Source organism: Schistocerca nitens, chromosome 5, assembly GCF_023898315.1.
Source record: "Schistocerca nitens isolate TAMUIC-IGC-003100 chromosome 5, iqSchNite1.1, whole genome shotgun sequence".
In the NCBI taxonomy this organism is placed as follows: domain Eukaryota; kingdom Metazoa; phylum Arthropoda; class Insecta; order Orthoptera; family Acrididae; genus Schistocerca; species Schistocerca nitens.
Genome location: NC_064618.1, coordinates 31523359 through 31550295, shown reverse-complemented (window position 1 = coordinate 31550295; position 26937 = coordinate 31523359). Strand labels below are relative to the sequence as shown.

General features: G+C 43.3%; 1 pseudogene; it reads left to right on the top strand.

Annotated features, from left to right (window-relative positions):
- The first annotated feature begins 23954 nt into the window (after nt 1-23954).
- LOC126261040 (5S ribosomal RNA) lies at nt 23955-24072 on the top strand (annotated as a pseudogene).
- The last annotated feature ends 2865 nt before the right edge of the window (nt 24073-26937 follow it).

The window sequence follows — 26937 nt, the reverse complement described above, 5'->3', positions numbered from 1 at the left end:
TTAATTATTTACACTGTGTGTTTTGTTCAGATGTAATAATATCTAATTTCCTTGCCGGTTCTTTTATGCCAGAGGCTACAACGAAGTTTTCGAGGGCGGGGATGTAAGGGGTCCGTAGGCGCTTACTATAAATTTGCACTCGGCACAGGTCGATAGGGTGAACAATCGATTGTGTCGTGTTGCGAGAGCAAGTGTGGAGTTGAGCCAGTGCCATGTTGCGGGTAGAGGTGTGTGGAGGTCCTTGGTTGAAATACAAGGCTTTAACGGAGAAGGGAGTCACCATCAACGTGGTTAGACCCCTTTGTACTAGAATAATACTGGGAAGGTGAAGAAGTATTATTACAAAAGTGATCAGTGACATTTCTAGGGCCGATATTTGGTTTCGTGTCTACCGCGCCGGCATCACCTTGGATTGCAGCGTTGGATGCAGTGATGGATTAGCGTGTGACGATAATGGAAAATTAAGAAGCCTGTGCTGAGATTAGCCGTAATTAGATATGTATGATGAAGGCAGTGGCTGTCTCCTTTTTTGTGTTTTTGAGAAGAATATAGGTTCGTAATTAGTGAAACTGTGTTGATGTTTTTCTTGTTACCAGACATTTCATTATTACAGTATTGAACAGGACGAACTGGAAAGTAACAACTTCTGTAACAGTCAGTTCCAATTACCAGCCCCATTAGGTACATGGTCATATTAATAATAAATATTGGGCTGCTATTCGATCAGATCGGATCGGGTTAATAAACGGAGGTGTTATAAGGTCCCACAGCTGCTGGCTCCTCGTCAGATCATATCGTCACAGCAGGTAAGCCCTCTAGTCTTCCAGTACTTTAAAGTAATTAAAGAGGAATAAAACACTTGCTCTCAGGAGAATGCTACCCCTTGATGATGCCAGGGGTGCCAGATCCCCCATGCCATCAGACTCAGAACCCAATTTCATCAATGTTCTTCCATTTCAAATGAAGGAGGTGGAACAAAACATTGGTCATCAACAGATGATACTACAATGGTAGCAAGCAATGATGGGCACCATAATGAACAACATGACTCCCAACATTAATACAAGCCTCCCATGAGTACAATCTTTTTCAGAGGCAAAATATTTGTCGTACAATTTGAGAGATCACAAGAAACTTGCAGCTATAATACTTCAATGGTTTTCACTTCAAACTCTTCTTTTCACATCTGGAAGTTGTGTGTGTTTTGGAATTCTGGTAGTAATATACACCCTAGCCCTTGGATAGAACAGTTTGTGACAGGTAGGGCACAGGAGAGCCAGCGAGGAGTCAAACTCAAGGTTGATGTGCAGCTCCTTAGAAGGGAAATTGGGTATCAGCATCTGGCCTCTTCCTTACAAGTGTCACATGTCCTCTCATGTGTTCCTTTTGACCGACTGATTACAACCAATATAAGCTGATGCTCAGAAATTTCCAGCAATCTGACATTTTAGAAGTCTTGCCCATTTCCTCAGATACATGGTTCAAAAGAAATCATAGGTTCTGACAATACATGTAGTCCTGCGAAACTGGTTATCACATATTTGACAAAGTTACTTGTAAGGCTAAGGCACATGATACCAGAAAACCATTGCAGGTATGATATTTAAGCATTACAAAGCCTTCTACAAGAACCAGAATTTGTTAAATTTGGTTCCTGACTGATGACTTTGACTAGCTACTGAGCTTGCTTCAGCCATACAGACCAAATAACTGAATCTCACTCAGTTATGAAATTTATATACCATCCAACTGCCACACACAAGGGCTCTTGTACCCCTACAAAAGCATAAAAATAATTAATTCAGTTAAGTTAAGTAAAAACAGCCACAACCAGGAGTGATCAGTGGCATACATTGGTGTAAATATTGTTAAGGTTACATCTATGAACCCAGGAAATAATCCTACAAGAGAAAGTCTCTCACAACAGTGACTAGTCTAGTTGTAATTGACACAACAGTGAGGATAGAGGACAGAGATAATGAATAACCAGTTTCACTCTTTTAGTGATATCGCATTTGGTAGGTGTGAGAAAGATGGTATCTTGACAAACCAATCACAACCAATAATGAAAGTTAAGAGGATGATTGTGAGGGAGGAGAAAAGTTTGAATGTCAATTACTTTGAACTACATGCGGCAATTACCTAAGTTAGCAGCAACTTTCCTCATTATTGCAGTTCTTACCCAACACATAATTTTAACGGTAGTTTAAATGAACAACAAGCAATATGCAATTTCAGCAGTGCAAAAATAGAATTGACAGTAAATAGCATTTGTGCATTGTTACAGAAAGCTGCATCGAACCAGTATTTGGACTGAAGACAACAAGGACAAAATCTGTAAACCATGTTTTGAGACAAGATATTGCAACTTAGTACAGTTTACGTCTGTCACTTTCTGCTGCACTGCTGTCACATCAGCAGCCTGCTGCTGCTCATTTATGGGTGGCAAGGACTGTTAATGTGTAACAAGAGCAATTTTCAAAGTAGCTGCAGTGAGGTATGATGGAAATGCAAGATACTCTGTCAACAGCTAATTTGAAGTGAACAATGACTAAATTAAGGGCTACAAAACATGTCATCTGCCACAGTTCAAATTCCTAATTTCTCTTAACCATAACCTTGTGATCTGCCATGTTTACAATAAAATTGTGATCATCAATTGCAATCTAAAATCATGATCGCTTTGTTCACGGCATTTCAGGCTAAAGTCTATAAGCAGAAAAATTTCAGTGTCATCGCTAAAAGCAAACTGTAATATCTCACCATCACTGGTTCCCTGAAACTAGCCTCACACTGCCTACAAGAGCTGCATGTTCCAGTCAATGGGCATTCCTGGTTGGCAATTGGTTTCAGATTATATGCGGCACTTGTAAATGCCAAACAACAAAAGAATGACAGAAAGAGAAATGAGACACAATAGAAAAGTCAATATGACAATGAAAATGACACAGCTGTCACAAATAAACAATTACATGTAAACAAATTAATGTAATACAACTATCAATCAAAGTCTTCAGATTAGATTTAGAAACAAACAGATTTCACTGTATTTGGTAGTGTTCGAACCTGTGGAATTCTACATGTCAAATTTTTATGCTAACCAATGTGCTACTCTGTTACACATTGTCTGGTTATGTCTATGACTATGCCGACCCTGTCACAATGATGACTGAACATAACGCTTTAAAAATTTGACTTCGCACAATGTTGTTTGAGGCTTATCTATTGTAAGCCAATCTCTGTAATTACAACAACTGTGCATGCTGTGCCAAATTGCATCTTGTGCAGAATGATCCAGTGGTGTGGTTACTGCTGTGCATGAAATGTGTGTATTTAATTAGTATCTTGTGTGTGAGGGGCAGGGGTTGGGGCTGGTGATTATCACATGTGATGAAATACAAAATAAATGGGCCACATCTAGGATTCAAGATCCAAATATATCAAGGAAAAATGCTGGACAAAGAATTGGAAGTGAACTGACCAATTGTTCTGATAGTTTGGCAACAGCAAACGGTTCGGGCGTGATATTGAGTGCTCTGATTGGAGGAAACCAACGCCAACACATGAAGTGTCAATTGTCAAGAAGTTTCTGAGTATAGTTGGGATGCTTTTCTCAATGCATCTACATCACAAAATGAGCCAGTATCCTTTGATGGACATACAGGTGAGATCAGAATGCCATGTTTTGATCATAAACAATCTGCTGAGGTCTTGAAAACAACTCAGGATGACACTGGTAATGCTGATGCTTCTTAATTATAGACCATCTCAATCTTCAGGTTTGTACTGCAAAATACCAACCAAAGGAGAGGGAGGTGGTGAAAGAAGTGGAACTAGAAAGATTTGACATGCTACAGAAGCAGAACTAATGCTCTCTACAGTTTTCTTTCACTAAAATGGACAAACAGGGTAACCAGTGTGGAAGATAAAACCACATGTCAGATTTGTGCAGGTTTAAAACATTATGACAGAACACTTTCTACAGTTGTGTGTGGCCTGTTAAGCAGAAGCAGAGAATAACATGGAAGTCAGATGACAGTGCCCATGTATTCGCTTTACAAGCCCTCTCCCCTAAACCAAATCACACACTTAGAAAAGGATTTTCTTACTTTCACAACTATGACCCCGAACAGTAAATGTACGACATCTACCAGGTATGCAATGAAATTCCTTTATGCATCTGAAGTCTTGCCCTACTTAGCAGTTGATTCACATTCCAATGTTCAGGTTGTCATGATTCATGGGTTGTATAAGCAACCAGTTTATCAAAATTACTAAACAGTTAAGACTAGTTGTTTGCTTAAGAATAACATCAAAGCTGTCAAAAAATCTGCAACGTGTATTGTAGCTGTGATTATAATACAGCAAAAAAGTATTAAATAAAACATTTTCTGAATCCAGCAGGTAACAGCAAGAGCATATGGGTTTCCTTAAACACTCATCTGTTGAAATAGTACTGGAGGTAGTACCCTGACAAAGGCATTTTGCTATGTAATAGCTTGAAAATCATTCCGTTTGTTAATAACAAAAGAGTGACTTAACATTAACACACCAGATTAACAAAATGCACTTTAGTGCAAAAAGGATGGCATCATTCATATTTTCATGACTAGTAGTTCAGCCATTGAAGTATCTTCTACACAAGGACACTATTGAAACTGTTAAATATATCAAATATGTCATTGACTCCAGACCTGCAAATGATAAATGTTCACCTCCATGTAGCAGATTTGGAATCAATATTACAATACAGGAGAATACTATAAAAGAGATCCTTCAAAACCTTCAATTGACTAGTAAGTGATGACGAACTAATGCTTTAAAAAATGTTTCATTATGGCAACAAAATCTTTCTTTGGTCTTTTCAAATGCCAAAGGTACCATGCATGTTAATTATGGATGAATTTCAGGCTAAATCAACATTACATGTCATCAAAATCAGGAAATAATTTGTATAATAATCATATGCCATTTGGCGTAAGTATTTTACCGCTAAGCAGAAGGAGATGTGCTCTGTCCCTACTTGACACCTCAACGTTAGCAACATATATCCTATTCTTGTATTATTCTGCTACATCAATTGATCAGCTGACACACAAAAATGCTATACACTGCACGTACTGTGACAGTTATGCCTGACCTTTCAGGCTATTCAAATAATTTGACCAATGCTGTTTATGAGATACATGCAATTAATACTGATGCAAAAATCTCGGTACAGAAATATGATACACAAATACTGACCTCTAGTTTGTATCCAGAGCATACACATCTGCCCAACACAGTGTGGTGTATCACTTCCATATACTTCAGTCATGGTACAATCCAGAAACTGCCACACAACATGAGATCATGGCAAGTTACCTGAGCTGCTTGGTTACATACACAAATCTGGATGCTTTGCCATCACATTTTGATTCTACAAATTGAATGACTCACCTCAGTACCAATGTTGGTTTAGATCAGACAACAACCTCGCTTGAGCAGACTTCCATGCACTCTACATCTGGATATCACATTGCCCCATTAGCAGAGAGCAGGTGGTCCACTTCACAATACAAAGAAAGGGAATCTGGCTATCTCTCACTACTCCTGTGGAGACCCCATCAATACTAACATTGTTCAGGTCGCATACTCTTGTTTTTCAAGTTCGTGAATCATCTCAATTATGAACCCTGAATCAATGCTAGGATTAACTCCTGTCTCAAATACTGATTTAGTACATACAAAATGTTTCCAATGTCTGGCATGAGGGGAATGTGGCAGAAGCCAGACATTTTCTGCATGTGAGGCAAACAATCATTGTACAGTTTGAAGTGCCTTACTGTTGGTGTTTAATGAGTGAAATCCGATACCCGATTCTTTTACATCTGAAAAATATTGAACACTGAAATGATATTGAACAACAGATAGCCAGCTGATACATGTAAGTCTTCTACTAGAGTCTTGATAGCACTCTGCTATGATGTGCTGCGCTGCAAAATAATGTATTGGTGCAGCCAAGTAAAAATTCAGACATCTTCCCTGGCAACTCATGAAGCAGAGGAAAGCAGGCCAAGCCACAGTAATAGAGTGGATTTTCAGTTTGTGAAGACTGTCAATATTGTAATTATGCCCAGATTACGGTATATATTGCTGCATACCATATGAGCAGTGCTGTCAGATACCTATGGGGCAAAATATCTTAGGAGGGAGGTGCTGTCATTCTGTTGACTGTAAACTATTAAGCAAGAAAATGTAAATCAGACACAACAGCAGTATACTGATGCTATGAAATACAGTAGCAAGAGCAACTGAAATGTAGCTTTCCTGAATGCTCCATCATGACCCAATGTTAATCATATGGGCAAAGCAGACCAGGTGGATAACGAACACACAGCAGCCTTGCATAAAAACTACTCATTTCCAGTACAGTTACTCAGTCTGCAGTAGAGCAGGCTGGAGGAGCGACTTATATCAGTCTGCTCTCTACACATCGAGCTATTTATGTTATTCTGTGCAACAGCAGGCCCCATTGTGGAGACTGATGTTGCTTAATGCAAGTTGCATGGTAGTCATGTATGTAGATGTAGATCGATGACATGCTGCACTAGTGATTGTCAGAGGGTTATTTGGAATGGTAGACAAACAATGTGAGTGAGACTCACTCTCCAGTGGCATGCAGGAAAGGCAAAGGCTTAAGCGAGTTCAGAACCCACATGGTTGGTTGGTTTGTGGGGACTGAAGGGACCAGACTACAAAGGCCATCTGCCCCAGAGCCCACATGGAAATATTTAAGTTATTACAATCGTAATTTCTCTGTGCGTGGGTGTCAACCAAATATTTCCAAATTTGTACATAAATCTCACTTCAGCAAAAAAAAGCATTTGTTTTCATGACTGGTATAGGATCATTGTCATGGCAGTGACATTAACTCCCCCTCCATGTGTTATATCCTAGCCAGTAATACCACCCGAGCCCGCTGCCAAAAGGTTGGCAGCATCAAAGTCCGGACGCCGTCCGCATAAGCAGCGCCAGCGAGACAGGAAATCGCCGCAAGTCTGCGCGCGCCACCGCTGGCTTCTGGTTTCTTAAGCGCTGGAGTCGCGAGCGCTAGGACAGTTCTGTATTCGCCGCTCAGTTGTATACTCGCCACCGAATTGTGTACTTGCTAGTCAGTTGTGTGTTCATCGCAGCAGAGTTGTTGTTTGTCGTCAGCCGACGCTGACCTAGCCGCTCCGACTCGAACTAGACAGATTCCTGTAGACACGGAGTTCACTACTGTGTTTCTGTATCTTCGTTAATAAAGATAAGTACCGACTTTTATTTAATCAGAGTGTTTGGGTTTTCATCTTTCTGTTCACTGTTCCAGCGGACCGGTCGGCCCGCTATTAAAAGTGTGGCGGTGACTTCGTAAGCCGTTTCTACAGCGAATTGTTTGTCGCTACGAACGCCGCCACAAAACTGGCGACGAGGGCTTCCGAACTCGTGTGCAGGGCTGGTTCAACTTGTTTCTGGTTATACTAATTATAGCGATAAAATTTTGGGGGCTGGTTTAATTTGTGTTCACTATGTCTGCCGAATTACAACAGTTGATCTTGTTATAGAGTCAGCAAATACAAAGTCTGGTGGAAGTAATCGCCAAACAAGCGGCTAATCCTCCAACACAAAAGGAATAAGCACAGGCAGCACCACCTTTCCGTGCTTTTGATGCATCAAGAGAAGAATGGCGAGAATATTTCGCGCAGTTGCAGGCGCACGTGACAGTCTACAAAATCACGGGTACTGAGCGGCAGCTTTATTTAATTTCCACTGCAGGCGTGGAAGTCTATCGACTACTTTGTAAGTTGTTCCCGGAATCCAAGCCAGAAGCTTTAGACTATGACGTTGTTGTTAACAAGCTTGCTGAGTATTTCGAGTCGCGAGTTCATGTGGCAGCAGCCAGATTCAAGTTCTTCAGATTAAAGAAACTGCCACATCAATCTAATAAACAGTGGTTAACAGATTTACGGGGCCTCACCCGGCAGTGCCGATTTAATTGTGTGTGTGGAGCTTCCTACAGTGATGTCATGTTACGAGACGCTATTACTCAAACCATTGCAGATTCTCGTATTCGTGCTGCTATCTTAAAGTTGCCTGACCCATCATTGGAGACTGTGATGAACATAACTGAAGCCCAAGATACTTTTGACTATGCTGAGTGTGAGTTAGATCAGCCATGTATTTCTCAAATTGCCTGTGCTAAGCAAGTTATGTCACGCCCGCGGCCCCACCGGCAGAGTCAGACTGTAAACATTAGCCGGCCGCGTCATGTTAAACACATTCGTCAGCCGCGTGTGCAAAATGATAGAGTTAAGTCTTGCCCTAAGTGTGTTCTTGCTCATCCTCGTGAACGTTGCCCGTTAAGAAACGCGGTTTGTCACTTTTGTCAAAGGAAAGGACACATCCAGACTTTGTTTGCGTAAACGCAAGAACAATTCTAGTGCTGCCCAGCCCATGGATATTCATGTTCTTCAAAGCCAGCCCGCCCAGAAGGTCGCGTTTAAAGACTCTTCCACGGTTCGTGTGGGTAATAAACTTGTTCGCAATAAGCCACCCACCCAGCCCTCTGCTATGCGACCCAAGCGTAATTCAAACGCTGTAAAAAGTAATGTACAGACTGCAAGTGAAGCGGGAGTTGTTGTTCCACCCGCCCAACCCACGAGTTGTCGTAAGCAGCGAACACGCGCTAAACGCGCTGATTTTGTGTCTTCCGCCTCCACTGCACCGATCCAGAGACAGTGTAATAAACTATTTGTGAAGCTACGCATCCTGGATAAGACCTTCAATTTTCAATTAGACACTGGTGCGTCTGTGACTCTCATAAATAGTGCTACGTATGCGGCTATTGGCCGCCCTAAACTTTCAGCGGCAAAACATTCTTTGGCTACTTATAGTGGAGAACAAATTCCTGTGTTAGGTGTATATAGCGTGCCAGCCACATTCCGTGGCAATACAAAAACAGTTTCATTCACAGTGCTCCGCGCTACAGACAGTGTCAACATTTTCGGATTAGACTGTTTTGACTTGTTTGGCCTGTCTATCCAAGACAATGTGTTGCAAATTAATTCTGTTGTTGTTCCTCACGACAGCATAACCGATTTGTGTAAACAATACAGTGACATATTTAAAGACGAACTAGGTTGTGCTGCGAACTTTGCCGCTCATATTACGTTAAAAGATAATGCTCAGCCTCGATTTTTTCGTGCTCGTCCAGTGCCTCACGCCCTCCGGGCACCTGTAGCAGATGAACTTCGTCGTTGGCAAAACAACGGTGTTATTCAACCCGTTTCAGCGAGAAAGTGGGCTTCTCCCTTAGTTATTATAAAGAAACCGTCTGGCAAGTTACGTTTGTGTGCTGATTTTAAGTCGACAGTTAATCCTCAGACTGTCATTGATTCTTTTCCTTTGCCGAGACCGGACGAGCTGATGGATAAGTTAGGGGAAGCTCGTTTCTTTTCCAAAATTGACCTCCGTGAAGCATATTTGCAATTGCCCCTCGACGAGCAATCACAACAGTATTTTGTCATAAACACGTCGTTGGGGTTGTTCCGTTTTCTGCGTTTGCCTTTTGGTTGTGCGTCAGCTCCAGCTGTTTTTCAGCGTTTTTTGTCACAACTTCTGGCTAATGTGCCATCGTGTTGCAACGATTTAGACGATATTGTTGTGTCCGGTCAGACGCCTGCTGAACATTTCCGTAATTTGGAGTGTTTGTTTACAGTGTTGTCTCAGGCAGGCCTGCGTTGCAACATCGATAAATGTTCATTTTTCCTTACGGAGATGGAGTATCTGGGACATGTTATTAATGCTCAAGGCATTCATCCCTCCCAGTCACATTTAGCAGCTATTCGTGATTTGCCCGCCCCTCGCAATCTGCATGAATTGCAAGCAGTTCTTGGCAAATTGACATATTATATTAGGTTTATACCTAATGCATCACAGATTGCTGCACCGTTGCATCGTCTCCGCCGTAAGAATGTTCCGTTTGTGTGGTCAGCTGATTGCCAATCAGCCTTTCAGCAGCTTAAAGAGGCTTTATTGAATGATCGTTGTCTGGTCCATTACGACCCTAACAAGCCTCTGGTGTTAGCTTGTGGTGTCTCTTCTTTCGGCTTCGGTGCTGTGTTGTCTCACCGAGTCGGTAACACCGAACGTCCTATTGCGTTCGCATCTAAATTGCTAAACAAAGCTCAGTGTACTTATAGCCAATTGGACAAGGAAGCGTTGGCTATTGTGTTCAGTGTCACAAAATTCCATCACTACCTCTATGGTAGACCATTCTATTTAGTAACCGATCACAAGCCGCTGACGTCACTGTTTCATCCGTCTAAACCAGTTCCTCAGCGGACAGCTCAGAGACTACAACGTTGGGCTCTTTTGTTATCACAATACCAGTATGAGATACTGTATCTCCCTACAGCTCAGCATGCAAACGCTGACGCGCTTTCTAGATTGCCGATTGCTGCGGATGATGTCTTCGATTCCTCTGACGACTCTTGCCATCAGATTGACGCCGATGAGCATCAATCCCTCCGGGATTTTCCGATTGATTATCGTCAGGTGGCACGTGAGAGCTACGGATCCTCATCTGAGTTTACTATTACGTTTTGTTCAACGTGGTTGGCCGTCCAAGGCAAAGGACATATCGGATCCTGTGGTTCGTCGCTATTATCCGCAACGTCATCTGTTGTCTGTTTCGCACGGAGTTTTGCTGTTACGCACCGAGAATGACCAGCTTCGTGTAGTGGTTCCCCAAGTGCTCCAATCCAAGGTCCTCGACTTGTTGCATCAAGGTCATTGGGGAGTGGTCCGCACCAAGCAGCTTGCCCGCCGTCATTGTACATGGATCGGCATTGATAAGCAGATTACGCAGATGTCTACAGATTGATCGACGTGTGCCGAACACCAAGCTGCTCCGCCTCACCGCTATTTTGAGTGGGCACGCCCTGCCGGTCCCTGGCAGCGAGTACATATTGATTTCGCTGGTCCATAATGGAATTCTCGTTGGCTCATCGTGATAGATGCATTTAGTAATTTTCCGTTTGTTAAGCCCATGCAGTGTACAACGTCTGCACAAACTATACAGGCGTTGACTTCAATTTTTTGTATTAAGGGTCTTCCAGAAGTTTTAGTGTCTGACAATGGCTCACAATTTACCTCTGCTGAATTTGAAAGTTTTTGTTCTGTCAATGGCATTCGCCATGTTCTTACTCTGCTGTTCCACCCTCAATCGAATGGTGCAGCGGAACGTTTTGTACGCACATTCAAGGATCATATGGACCGCCTTCGTGCTACGCACTCTCGTCAGCAGGCCCTCATCACGTTCCTGTCGTCGTACCGGACCACGCCACGCGACGGCCCTTCGCCTGCGGAGCTTCTCCACGGCCGTCGTCATCGCACCCTACTACGGTTGTTGCACCCCCCGGATCGACCCGCCGCTTCTGAGCATCGCACGCGTTTTCAGCGCAACGACGCCGTTTTTTTCAGAGTTTATCACGGTCGCCGTCGTTGGGAACGTGGTAGCGTGATAAGTGTCCAGGGTCGCGGTTTTTATACTGTTCAAGGTGCTACTGGGGTGCACAGGAGGCATCAGAACCAGTTGCGCCGCGCTGGCCACCCGGATTCTGCCGCTCGTTCTTTGTCCACAGATTTCGTCCGCGGCGGGTTCCAGCCGCGCCTTCCGACTTCACTGCCGCCCCCAGGGCAGCAGCAGCAGCAGCAGCAGCAGCAGCAGCCGTCGCCACTACCACGCCGACAGCCCGTCCCGTTGATGCCTCCCGCGCAGCTTCATCCGGGAGCGCCCCAGGTGGTCGCTCCGGCGCCTGCGGTCCCTCTTCAGTCGCCACCGCCTTCGGAGCTGATGGACGTCGACCCCTCAGGCGGGCCGCCTTCCCAAGCGGTGGCTGTGCAGCCTGTCCTGCAGCCGCTTTCCTTGGACACCCCCAAGGAGTCTGACACCGCAGCGCCTTGTCCGGCGCCCACTCAGCAGCCGTCGACGCAGCGTCAGGAGACGCTGCCTCTCTTCGTGGGTCCCGACGCCCCATCGCGTCCAGTACCAGAAGCCGCGCCCGTGGTCACCGGCGTGCACCCTGACCTCGGTTTTCAGTCGGTGTTTCCCGAGGCCCCGCGCAGCCAATGCTGGGGTGCGGACCGGGGACTGCCACCGACAACAGTCTCCGCCCCGGTCTCTTCTGCTACGCCTGTGGCCAGACCCCTCCCCCACCGTCGACGATCGCCACGTCATTATTCAACGACGGTGCGGCGATTTGGGGGGGAGGAGTGTTATATCCTAGCCAGTAATACCACCCGAGCCCGCTGCCAAAAGGTTGGCAGCATCAAAGTCTGGACGCCGTCCGCATAAGCAGCGCCAGCGAGACAGGAAATCGCCGCAAGTCTGCGCGCGCCACCGCTGGCTTCTGGTTTCGCGAGCGCTAGGACAGTTCTGTATTCGCCGCTCAGTTTTATACTCGTCACCGAATTGTGTACTTGCTAGTCAGTTGTGCGTTCATCGCAGCCGAGTTGTTGTTTGTCGTCAGCCGACGCTGACCTAGCCGCTCCGACTCGAACTAGACAGATTCCTGTAGACACGGAGTTCACTACTGTGTTTCTGTATCTTCGTTAATAAAGATAAGTACCGACTTTTATTTAATCAGAGTGTTTGGGTTTTCATCTTTCTGTTCACTGTTCCAGCGGACCGGTCGGCCCGCTATTAAAAGTGTGGCGGTGACTTCGTAAGCCGTTTCTACAGCGAATTGTTTGTCGCTACGAACGCCGCCACAAAACCATGTCCCTCGACCCCTCCACTCCGTATCATTTTGTGGTACTGCAAAACAAAAAGCCTTCTTTAAACTTTTTCAGTTTCCTCCATCAGCCTTATCTGTTAAGGATCCTATACACCACAAGAATACGCTTGAGTATCTACTAAATGTTCTAGCAATGAAATGCAGTCTTTGGCTTGGCTTCCAAACAACATTATTGTTTCAATTTAAGTTGTTCAAGACTGAAATTCCAATTACACAAGAAATCACATCAATCTAAAGGTTGTCAGTTCTACTAGATAAGTAGGCATTAAACAGATTTCTTTTAGTATTCATGTGAATGACCTCACACTTAATTAATTAATTTATTTATTTATTTGGGTCACATTGCCATTCGTCACACCATAGATATTTAGACTAAATAATTTTGCAATTTGTTTTAATACCGTGATGCCTTTCTTAGATGGTTAATATCAGTATCATCTACGAACAATTTCAAGAGGACTGGTCCTAAACCATTTTTATATATCTTAGGACCGGTGGGGCACCTATTACACTTCGTTCATGAACATATTTCACTTGTGAATCCAGCCACAGCAATGCGACAGCACTCCATTTGCATACAATCTGCTTAGAATCTACTTGTAAGGAACATTATGCAAAGCCTTTTGGAAACCTCCAAATATGGAACTGATATGAGATGCCCAGTCGATAGCATGCGTTACCTTGAAGAAAATTGTCCCACTGACAGATAGCATGGATTCAGGAAATTCCCTTCTTGTGAAAGACAATTAGCACTTCAACCTCAGGAATTAATGCACAGTGTTTGACCCATGTTTGTTACTTCTGTTCACAATAGGATTTTGGAGTGTATACTGTGTTCAATGATTGATTAACTGCTGATGCATTTTTATCAGTTACATCGAAGAATGATTTGGTCAACAAGATTGCAAAGCATACTCAGTATCAAGAAGTAAAGCCATTCAAAAGCAGAATAGCGTATCCACTCTGTGACAAAATATACTGAAGGTGCATATATATATATATATATACTGTCAAAAGCAGCTAATGTGGATTTTTCCATTACAAATGAGAAAAGATGAAAATCGCACCCAAAAGAGAACAGTGTCAATATGGGCAATTTACTTACAATGCATTTAAATCTTGCAGCTCAAACTCAGATTTATGAGCAGGAACAAATATATAGATGCGTACACAGATCATGTAGTGAAACCAGAATCTGTATCATATGGAATGAAATCATATATGAAGTCTGTAGGAACCTGGACATTGCTGCACCTCTGCCACCACTATCACTCATTTGAATAGCACACTGTTCAACTGCTCTGGGTCCTGAACAGACGCCACTGATCTCAAGCCTGCACCTCAATTGCCTGCAGCTGAAAGAGAGCTGCCTCTGGTGGTCAAATGCTTCTCATATAGCCACGTACCTCGTACTTATGCTCACACGTCTTGGTTCACTAACTAGTCCTTTTATAACAGCCACACCTTGTATTGTGTTCGGAGTTAGTCATGGAAATTGAGTGCTTGAATTTTCTACTTGTTTCTTCTTGTTTTCTGTTTCTTCTCATATCTTACCTATGAATGTGGTAACTCAACCACTTGTCTGGCAGCAGCAATTTACTATGGTCACCTTGGAAAAACTAGTGACTATGTTGATGGCTCAGGCTCCACCATCACAGGTGCACCCACCATGTTTTCTTTCTGTCACACGACAACTCTGCAGAAGAAGCAAAACTTGTGAAAAATAGCTACACCAACACCTTATTGCATTCAGGATAATGGACAATGGACAAAGAAACTTAAGTGTTTGTTATTGTCGTGGATTCCACTCATGTGTGCAACAATAGTTGCGCTTTAAATGAACTGGCCTCACACTTTTAATGAAAAGTGTAGTTTGTCATCATCTTATAGTCACGAGGGCATCCACGTCGGTGTTGCTTGTGTACAGTTTTACCAGTACCCAGGTAGTCACGTCAGTCTTATCAGGATTAGGTATCGAAGCTGAAGGGTTTGAGAGCCGTAAGTATCACTTTGTTACTAAAAGCTCCAAAGAATCTTACGAAGACTTTACAGATGATGATGTGACCGTCTGCCTAGTGCCCAATAAGGAAGTGCATCAGAGAACCCTTCAATGTGAGGATCTGTCCTCAGAAGATGTTTTAACACTGGTCAGTCCCTTTATGTCCCCCGTGGAGTAGCCTGCCAAATCGAAGCACCAGGCGACATACCATCATATACAGTGAACCGCTTCAGCACATGGCACTAATTCTCCAGATCATGAGGAAGTCATTGCCCCTCAAACTGGAAAGCTTAGCTGAGATGGACAAACCTGATGATGACCATGAGAAGGAGACCATGAGGCATTTCAGACAAATCCCTATCACTTTGTGCAGCACAAGGAGACTGCGTGCGCAAAATGGTGAGTGTTGTGGTGTCACGGAAACCACATGGCTTCGATTTGTCATACCCAGCCTTCCTTGATATAAATGGATGTTGACATTCATTCTATTTCATATTGTCTGCAGGTCAGAATAAACTTTTTATTGAGGTGTTTGCACTGAAGAAACCGTTATCTTCAAAAGTGAATGCCAGATCAACCATTTCACTCCTGTACTCTTAGACCCACAAACACATGGGCTCCCACCATCAGCAACCATCAAATTCCATGTGGTAAGCTACAAACAAACAGCATATTCCAGTTCTCACTAAGTTTATGTCCATCACAGCTTACGTGGTTGAACGGACTGCAGATATGTATTTGGTTGTTAATTATACTGACACTGAAAATTTGTTTGGGTTGCATGCTTTTGTTACTTTTGAATTTTCTATTAATGAAAATATGTATCCTTTTTTAAGATCTGGTTCCTTATCAAGACCTAGGTTAATTGTGTTCTGAATTTTCGGATTTGTTTTCTGAGGGATTATGGTGTGTGAACAATTTCACAGCATACATCAATCGAACAAGTTGGTTTCGCTGTATTTTTTTCACGTCCTTATGTGAATGAGTATGAACTTTGTGGAGACATCAAATTTACCAGAGTCCTGTTATTGACACATACCTTCTGTCATGAGCTGATGAGTTACTTGCAAAATTGTCCTAATTCTTTTCCAAAACTGACTGGGCTATGGTCTCCCTGCAGGTTCCATTGAAGGACACAGTGAAACAATTTCTCATAGTAAGCATGCCTATGGTCTTTGTCGATATGAACATTTAATGTTTGGAGTAGCTAGCCTACAGCAAAATTTCAATGCTCACCAGAGCAACATATGGCCAATTTTGCTTGCTGCATCATCTGTTCCCACAATATTGCAGTAACAGGCACTTCAACTAAAGAACAATTATGTAACCTTCAGTCTCTGTTCATCATTTGAAACAGTGTCTCAAGTGTAATCTAACTGAGCCACATTTTTTCCATCCTCTGTTGTGTATCTCGTACACTAAATTTCCATGAACGGTGTCCAAGCCCAGAACAGCATGCCACGGCTATTACAGCTCTGACCTGTCTGACAAATTTGTAGGAACTACACCCATTCCTCAGAAAGATATCGTTCTATCACCAGTTTATTTCAGGTGCAGCCACTCTGGGACACCCTCTGCACCAATTCCTTTATAAAGTTTTTCCTTTTAAGCAGTCTCTCACCTGTGAGCACACCTCTGTCGAACTTTAAAACAAACTTTACTACATTCCTCACCTTCCATCCTGGTAAATCTCTAGTCTTGCCCACAGACACATCTTAGTATGGGGTGGTGGAAGTTCTGCCCCAATGTCATGCAAACGGCTCAGAGCAACCTACCATTTATGCATCCAAAACACTTAACATAGCAAAGAAGCACTATCTGCAATTTGAAAAAATGCCCTTATAGTAGTTTATGCACCAAAAAAATTTCACATATTCTAATACGGCAATGAAGTTCCACTTTGCCACATGTCAATATGTCAGTTTCCTTGTTTACCCCATCATCTGCTTTATCTGACAAATCCAATTTTTGTCAATAAAAAATTTCCACCTCATGTAACAGCATGCAAATGCCGATGCATTGCCTTGAGAGCCCACAAGGGCTCCATCCATCCATCCTTTGATTGGGAAGATCTGTTGGGTTTTCAGATTGTTAAAGATGCATTACAGACCAGTGATAGTTTCCCTTGTAGTAGCTCCAGCTCTGGATCTGCAGTAGCTGTGGACCCATGGCTTAAACAAGTTGTGTGCACAATCTGACATGGGCAGCCTGACTGTCTGCCAGGCCACCCGTCTGGCCATTTGTGGAACATGCACATTTTCCATCATCATCTTTCTCTGTTAGATGGTGTCATTCTCGTCTCAGTGGAAGAGGGTACTACACGCACCACGATTCTGACGATGTTACTTAGGGAGGTTCTCAACCTGTTACTTTGAGGTCATCAGAAAGGCCACCAAACTAAACACTTGGCACATCTGCACATGTTCTGGACAGGTACCAATCAGAATGTAGAGCACCCAGTCACGGCATTATGGAAGTGTTCAAATCGATAGAGGGCACCGTGAACTGTACCCCCCCCCCCCCTCCTCCCTCGGCGAGCCACCACTCTATCCTGGAAAAGAATCCATGTCAACTTAGCCGGACCTTTACTCTAAAGCCATTTTTTGGTTATTGGTTGTTGATGCCTTTCCCAAGCTTCCATATGTTGCTCGTTGGCCATCTAACACAGCATGTCCAACTGTCACGGTGCTATCATAAATTTCTTCTGACAGAGGTACCTCGTACAGTAGTTTCAGACAATGGTCCTCCAACTGAGAATAACTCCTTTAATTATTTTCACTCACACTATAACCCCTGGAACATTGTGGCTCTTTGCTTTCATCCAGACTCCAATGGTGAAGCAAAACACCTCATGTGAACTAACAAAACTCAAATGGGCAAATACATCACAGAATTGCTGACAAAGGAAGTCCTCACATTTTTCTCAGTTCTTACTGAATGACTCCAATTGTGGGCAAGAGTAGGTCCAAACACACACACAGCCAGCAGCTGCAAACACTGCTGCCCCTCCTTCTGCCAGACAGGGGTGCCCGGAACACCAGTATAGATCCCCACGGACTCCAGGCACTGTCCACAGCTAGTGTGGGTGCCGTGTGTACATAGTGTGTGCTGATGAGTGCTCGTGGTGTACCACTATGATTGGCTTTGTCCTAGCACGGTACACACGCCCCTGTGCTAACCACCACGTGGTGCCTCATCTGCAAATCATCGCAGTTCATTGTGTTGCAGCATGCCATCCGGACCGTGTCTGGTTACCCTCTCATTATGATCTCTGACTCCTTCGCCAGTTAATTGGTCCCCACAAGCTGCAGTGGCTTCTCTCATTGGAGGGGGACACTGAAATCTGAAATTTCATTCGTGTGCCTGTAGGTGCCTCCTACTGTGATATGTTGCCTCCTACACTGAGCCTGGTGGCAGCCATCCACCTGCTGGCACCACCTACATTACCTCCAGACACTGCAGCTTTCCAGTTGACAGCACCGAGAGAAGTCCAACGTGGACACGACCCCTTCCTCCGTGGTGCTAGGGTCCTCCACTCTCACGGGGGAGGCCAGAAGGTGTGCATCTCTGCACTCACATGACATCCGTTCCTACTCACCAGATCACACAAACCGGGAACTGTTCGCACCTGAGATGACCGCTTTAAAAACTATCGATGTGTTGACATCGTCACACCACAGATGCACTGGGATCTGGTCACTCTTCACCCAAAGCAGCAAGGGTTTGTAGTAACATACACGTTACACTACCTCCGCCACCACTAAGGTAGAGTGTGTTGGTACGTGTGCTGATTTGGGCACCGTGCTGGTCAGCTGTTCTATGCCCCCACTCTAGGACCCCGACCTCAGTCCAACACCTTTATCACCCGCAGCCAAAAGCCTAGTGGGCAAATACACCTTATACACCCATGTACCAGCTTCAGCTGGAAATCTTGTGTATGCTTTCTGAACTGTATTGTACTTAATACCTGTTAAGGCATGGTGTGAAGGCATAAGTTGGGGTATAATTTCATTGCATTTGTGTTTTGCATGTTGTTATTGGAAGTGCTATGGATTTATTGATTGCTTATCATTTATTTGAGGTTCACCATTGCTTTCTGAGTTTATATATAGTCATTTTTTCAGTTGGAGACAGCGAGTGTATCTGTGGACATGAGAAAATAGAGTGCCAAGAGAAGAAATCTGAACATTTCTGACATATTCTTCTGTTTGAGTTCAGCTGAGGGGTTACAGCAGCATGGACAGCCAGGAACACTTGTTCCATGTATGGGAATAATGCCATTGGACACAGCACAGCAAGAAAATGCTTTTCTCGTATTAAGAATGATCATTTTGACATAAGTGACACTCTACATTCAGGAAGACCTTTGTGTGTCAATGTGGTCAAATGATCTTTATTAAACCCAATGATCCATGTTAATCATATTTCCCTGTTCTCATGTACACTAAGTGTGATCATTCCACCATATGTTACATTTGCATGCAAAGGGGAATATTCAAAAACTATTTCAGGGTTTGCGTGCCCCACTGCTTGATCAATTTCAATTGGCTAATGAAGAGAACCAACCATTCCTATCCTGTATTGTCACTGGTGATGAGAAAACTGTTGTAAAAAGTGAAGGAGAATACATTACTGGTGACTGAAGTCTCTTAAGTGTATCTCTTGTGTTTATCAAACACGCAAAAATGCTATGAACATATACACCAACGCAGTATTTGGTTTCTTACTGCCATGTCTTTCATTGAGTTCAGCGTACACACTATCATTTTCTCTATCCAATGTAACAGATGTGTTGCTTGTGTTGAGCTTGACATTTGCTTACATTAACAATTCAATTTGGAGAGTATAAGATGAAGAAGTCATAATCAGGAACATAATTTAATGACAGCTCCTCCCATTTACTATGAAATGGAAACAGATATGGGGGACATGAAAAATCACACAATGAGAACCACATGATGAATGACTGAAAAGTGTACAGCACTTCAAATGGCCTCAGAACAGACCAGAATTGGGTTTCCAGAAGTCCCTATATGAGTATCAGTACCCCTGCTGTCATGCCCGATTAGAATTTGTAACTTTCACACTGATATCAAAATTCCTACTTTCTACACATTAATTTGTGTGGTGTTTGTTTTCTTTTCATTTGTTTTGTTTTCTTTTCATTTGTTTTGTTTTCAGGTGCAAAATCAACTACGATCATACGAGCACATATCATAACTATAGAACACAAAGACAAAGGGAGGATGTAAAAATGACTACACTAATCACAATCGATGGAAGAGAAAACTGCTAAAAACAGAGACGTGGAGAAAAGTCTATAAAGTACACCATAGAGAAACGGAGGTCCTGAAATAAAAATTAAATGGTCTTCACCATATTGCTTGTACAGATAAAAAGTAAAACACGGTTGACAGTCCACGCGTCATTTGCTAAAACGTCTGAGATCGCCACATGAAAGCTCACCTGGGAGTCTTGTAGTTTGTATCTGACGCACTGCTGCTCATTTACTGTAAACCTTGAACCATACTAGTAAACATGCGACACAGAAATTGCGTAGAGATTAAATACACCACGCTCCATGGTGGCTTTTCTCCTAGAGAGTAACACGTCTTAGATCGCCACATGAAAGCTCACCTGGGAGTCTTGTAGTTTGTATCTGACGCACTGCTGCTCATTTACTGTAAACCTTGAACCATACTAGTAAACATGCGACACAGAAATTGCGTAGAGATTAAATACACCATGCTCCATGGTGGCTTTTCTCCTAGAGAGTAACACGTCTGAGATCGCCACAAGAAAGCTCTCCTGGGAGTCTTGTAGTTTGTATCTTAATGATGAACAACATGATTCAAAAAGGGCCAATCTATCAAAACAGCAGTAGCTGAATTCGTAACACCTGTAACTAAAGCATTTGGTGAATAGAAAAGAGTCTGCAGTATGTTCCTGGACCTATGTAAAGCATCTGATTGTGTACACAATGACAACCTATTAGAAAGATACATTGTTATGGTATAAGGCAAAAAGTAGTAGACATCATTAAATCACTTTTGGAAAATAGAAAGCAATGTGTAGAAATAGAGCAAAAAAAAAATAAAAATAAAATTACAAGTGTCTTTTCAAATTTTGAATCTGTGGAATATGGAATTCCTTAAGAATCCATCCTTGGTTCAATACTTTTCATTCTGTAAGTCAATGATATGACCAAATCAGAACCTGATAGTGTAGTCATGTATGCAGGTGACATTCATTTGTTATTACCAGTTCTAAAACAGATGACCTGCAAGAGAAGACTTCGCTAATAATGAAAAGTGGAAACAATTATTTCAGGGAAAACAGTCTCTTTATAAATGGAAACAAAACAAAATATATGCAGATACATGCAAACAAAAAACACACTTTGGACAAGATCACTGTCAGGTTTGGTACAGAGGATAGGTATATGACATGGGTGAATCAAATAAATAATGTTTGCAGCAAAATAGGTTCAAGCATATTTCTGATGAGAAGAATGTCAAAGTTGGTAAATAGACATACTCTTCAAGCAATGTACTATGGACTACTCCATTTGCACCTCAAATATGACTTCCTGGTTTCAAGAATTGATGCAAATGTGCACACACAAAGGGTATTAAGATTACAGAAGAGTGCAGTATGATGCATTGCAAAAGTGTCACCTAGAGAATTCTGCAGAAATAAATTCAGGGAGCTAAAAATTTTAACAGTAACATCAGTATATACAGGGTGATCATAATTAAAGCTAAACTTTCAAAACGCCATAGAAATAACATCACTGTTGAGAATGACATAAAATTGCAATGGAATAATATCAAAGAAGGGGCGGAAAACATATGGCACAAGGAAAAAAAAAAGTGTGAAAATTGATCAATAAATGGTGCTGTATGTGCCACAATACGTAAATGAAAACAAGTGTCATGCGCATGACCCACTGAAGTTGGTATAAACAGGGTGGGTAGATGGCCTTTCCTCCATTCGCGACCGAGCGAGGTGGCGCAGTGGTTAGCACACTGTACTCGCATTCGGAAGGACAGCGGTTCAATCCCGCGTCCGGCCATCCTGATTTAGGTCTTCTGCGATTTCACTAAATCGCTCCAGGCAAATGCCGGGATGGTTCCTTTGAAAGGGCACGGCCAAATTCCTTCCCCATCCTTCCCTAATCCTATGAGACCGATAACCTTGCTGTTTGGTCTCTTCAACCAACCAACCAACCAACCAACCAACCAACCAACCAACCAACCAACCAACCAACCAACCAACCAACCAACCAACCAACCAACCAACCAACCAACCAACCAACCAACCAACCAACCAACCAACCAACCAACCAACCAACCAACCAACCAACCAACCAACCAACCAACCAACCAACCAACCAACCAACCAACCAACCAACCAACCAACCAACCAACCAACCAACCAACCAACCAACCAACCAACCAACCAACCAACCAACCAACCAACCAACCAACCAACCAACCAACCAACCAACCAACCAACCAACCAACCAACCAACCAACCAACCAACCAACCAACCAACCAACCAACCAACCAACCAACCAACCAACCAACCAACCAACCAACCAACCAACCAACCAACCAACCAACCAACCAACCAACCAACCAACCAACCAACCAACCAACCAACCAACCAACCAACCAACCAACCAACCAACCAACCAACCAACCAACCAACCAACCAACCAACCAACCAACCAACCAACCAACCAACCAACCAACCAACCAACCAACCAACCAACCAACCAACCAACCAACCAACCAACCAACCAACCAACCAACCAACCAACCAACCAACCAACCAACCAACCAACCAACCAACCAACCAACCAACCAACCAACCAACCAACCAACCAACCAACCAACCAACCAACCAACCAACCAACCAACCAACCAACCAACCAACCAACCAACCAACCAACCAACCAACCAACCAACCTCCATTCGTATCTTAGGCATGGAGAATGTCAATCTCAATGCAGGATCACGCCCTACTTTTAAAGCTGTATTACAAGAATGATGACTGTGCACATGTTGCTCTGCAGTAGTTCTGGACACTGAAGGGTTTGAAAAAAGGCGTTGGACCAACGACTGCCATGGGTGTGGAGAAAATGACTTGGAAATTCAAAAAGACAAGTTCTTTTGGTGTGCAACCTGGTAGAGGGAGGAAATGAATTGATTTGACATCAGTGGAAGCAGTGGCCACAGCAATGCAGGAGATGACTGGTGGTGCACAAATGTGTAGTGTATGGAGAATTGCCTGGACATTGGACATACCAATGAGCATGGTGCATAAAATCCAATGAAACATCCTTCTTTGCTGTCCATTCAAAATTACAAATGTGCTCGAGTTGCTTCCTGTTGACCTGCCAGTTGGTTGGTTGGTTTGGGGAAGGAGACCAGACAGCGAGGTCATCGGTCTCATCGGATTAGGGAAGGACGGGGAGGGAAGTCGGCCGTGCCCTTTGAAAGGAACCATCCCGGCATTTGCCTGGAGCGATTTAGGGAAATCACGGAAAACCTAAATCAGGATGGCCGGACGCGGGATTGAACCGTCATCCTCCCGAACGGGAGTCCAGTGTCTAACCACTGCGCCACCTCGCTCGGTGACCTGCCAGTAAGAGAGACCTTTGGCTTAGAATTTCTTGCTTGCATGGAGGTGGACAAAGATCGGCTGTCCACAAAATCTTTCACGGCCAAAGCCCATTTCCATCTTACAGGAAATGTCCACTTTCATCTGACAGGAAATGTCAACACACAGAATTGTCAAATATGGGCAATGGAAAATCCACAGGCATGTCAACCAATACTACTTCACCCTGAAAAGGTAACTGTGGGTTTATGGCATTATTTATCATAGGGTCATATTTTTTTTTTTTTTTAAGAGACAGGTGCTTCCAGTCCTGTTAGCTGTACCATCACTGGTAAGTGCTATGAATCTCTTTTGCACAACCATGTCATTCCAGCTCCCCAACAGTGTGGATGGGATAATTTTTATGCAAGATGTTGCACCTCCGCACATTGCAAATCCAGTTAAGCAGCTGCTGAAACACCATTTCAGAAATACTAGAATTATCAGCTGCCATTTCCCTATCAGTGGCAATGGCCTTGCCATAGTGGATACACCGGTTCCCGTCAGATCACCGCAGTTAAGCGCTGTCGGGCGTGGCCAGCACTTGGATGGGTGACCATCCGGGCCGCCATGTGCTGTTCCCATTTTTCGGGGTGCACTCAGCCTCGTGATGGCAACTGAGGAGCTACTCGACCAAATAGTAGCGGCTCCAGTCAAATTAAACCATCATAACGACCGGGAGAGCAGTGTGCTGACCGCACCCCCCTCCTATCCGCATCCTCATCTGAGGATGACACGGCGGTCGGATGGTCCCAATGGGCCACTTGTGGCCTGAAGATGGAGTGCTTTACTTCCCTATCACCTGATCTTAATCTTTGAAAGACGTTGTACTCAGTGTTCTGATTGCAGATAGCCCCGCAGCCAAAAGTCACAAACTTATTCAGAATGTGTTGCACAATGTGTACCTTCAATGCAGCTGTGACCCCGGAAACACATCGATCAGTTGTGAAACATGCTGTTTCTTGATTTCAACTTGTTGCAGAAAATGGTGGACAGCATACATGTTTTGTGCCAGCCACATGGAAATTAATAAGCAATTTGACTTTGACTGGTGCTTTTTATGCAGTTTTTGGCCTCAGGATAATTAAAAACCTATTTTTACCATCGGATGTGATACGTAAACCCATCCATCACTGCAATGTCATAACTAACAGCATCTAAAATGTAGACTTTCACACCCGGATATGTCTTGTCCATTATAATTATCTGGGCAGTTATGCCGTGGTCGGTTGATGAATTCTGTGTCAATTCCCAGCGTTTCGTCCCCGTCAGCGGGAGACATCTTCAAGGTGGTCTGTAGCTCGATGGAAGGTCCAACACACCCACTGGCTCGCTACTGAGTGCTGCTAAATTCCGTGTCCGTGTGCTCCCACGCCACGGCGTGAAGTCACGTGTTTTGAAAACGTCAGTGCAATTGGCCCCTGTCCGTCGCCGTCGATCGCCGTTGCCATCACCCAGTAGTGGACGGGTGGTACACATCATCTTTAACACCGGCATCCATATACCATTACATTTCACGCCCTCCTCCTTTCGACTGAAATTATTAGGGCATTTAGCGATTTCGATTGCCTCCCTGTAGAGCCTTTCGTAATATCTGCTTGTGGCCGCTAGTACTTGCGTCTCCTCGAAACGAATATGGTGATTCCCCAGCTGGAATGCATGCTCCACAACAGCTGACCATCTCATCATTCCATTTCTCCTCTTCTACAATTGCCCTTGTGCTCTTCCAACCATTTTGAAACACTCACAAACCATTGGTAAAAGCTGGAGTGTATAGGATCCTATGCAGCTGTGGAGATGTTTATGTGGGTACCACTAAAAGAACCATTTCAAAACGCTTGGAAGAGCACAAGGGCAATTGTAGAAGAGGAGAAACAGAATGATCCATTGAGCTAAAGAACCCCTTGAAGATAATTCCCAACGTTTTGTCCCCGTCTGTGGGAGACGACACAGAATTCATCAACCAACCATGGCATAACAGCCCGGATAATTACAATGGACAACTAACAGCATCATACCTGTACAGCCAAGCACACTTAGCAGTATCGTTTGTTTAATGTCAGATGTGCACTTTAGGCATTGTTGTATGATGCATTTGTCATTTGCTGTTGACCACTATTAAATTATGATGTTTACAGTGCCATCTATTCCTACATTTTATAAGTATTTATTTTCTTCTCCGATGATATTCCATTGCAATTTGCTGTCATTCTGACTAGTGGTGTTATTTCTACAGTGGCGTGAAAGTTCAGCTTTAACTATAATAACCCTCTGTATATGAAACAATTATCTACATAAAAACTACATGCACTGCATTTCTAAACAGAGAATATCAGGAACATAATACAAGAATAAAAAATGACTGTGTTAGTTTTAGCCTACTTCCTTCTATATGATAAGGAACCTGTAAATTCTGGATGCATACTGTGCAACAGTTTACCACAGTGTATAAAGATGACAGAAACTTTCTCTCTTATTAAATGAAAATGAAAAAGCCATCTAATCAATATTTGCCCTTACAGTGTGGAGGAATACCTTGAAATAAAAAATTAAATAGGTGTCAGTATACATTGCAAAGGTAAACTGCAACAAATGTAAAACAGAATCACTTCAAGTATATCTGATGCACGAAATAATATTTTGTGTCAAAACACCGCTGTTGCTTTTTTCTCTCCGTTTTGTCTTTTTTTCTTGACAGTGCAGAGTGAAGAAAGATTTACAGAAAGATGAACTATATTATCATTGGTGCCTTCTATAATGTACTTTTAATGAAATTTTTTGTGAAAATTCTATAAAATATATGTATATTTACTATCGTTTTGTAACTAGCAATTGTATGTTAGAGTCAGACTATAAATGCAGTCATACACAAATTGATATATACCACTGTATTTTTTCACTATGTATGTTGTGGACTGGCAAGACAGCCAATCCACTATGACGGGAAGCCGAAAGGCACGCGTTTACGCTCACGCAGGCTGGCGTGAGGTCTGGAACAGGACAAGGTCTGGAGACTAGCAAAAAAGGTACATAGCTTCTGGAATACTTAACTTTAATCCATAATTGGTAAACATCGGTCTGACGGTACATGCATCACAAGATAAATAGCAAATGATAATGGCGCCTTGCTAGGTCGTAGCAAATGACGTAGCTGAAGGCTGTGCTAACTATCGTCTCGGCAATTGAGAGCGTAATTTGTCAGTGAACCATCGCTAGCAAAGTCGGCTGTACAACTGGGGCGAGCGCTAGGACGTCTCTCCAGACCTGCCGTGTGGCGGCGCTCGGTCTGCAATCACTGATAGTGGCGATACGTGGGTCCGACGAATACTAGCGGACCGCGGCCGATTTAAAGGCTACCACCTAGCAAGTGTGGTGTCTGGCGGTGACACCACAATGTATATGTGGGCTTTATGTAAACATGAAGTGTCCAATATCATTGTAAGAAATGA